We start from the raw sequence: 224 nt of genomic DNA on the forward strand, positions 1-224 counted from the left end.
TATTACATGTACTATTTAAATTCATATCGTCATTCTTCCTGGTTCAAAGGTCAGTACACATGCAGAATCTTTAAATGGTCATTCAGGTCTACTTCACTGCGTTCATAAAATAGAAATCAACTTTAAATGCACATCTTTCATTGTTTTGAAATCGTTAATAGCTTTAACATGATGTTTTGTGAACCACATACATGAACAATTATTTGAACTTCGATTTCTTCAGA

The sequence above is a fragment of the Magallana gigas genome, chromosome 8 (assembly GCF_963853765.1).
Source record: "Magallana gigas chromosome 8, xbMagGiga1.1, whole genome shotgun sequence".
NCBI classification, from domain to species: Eukaryota; Metazoa; Mollusca; class Bivalvia; order Ostreida; family Ostreidae; genus Magallana; species Magallana gigas.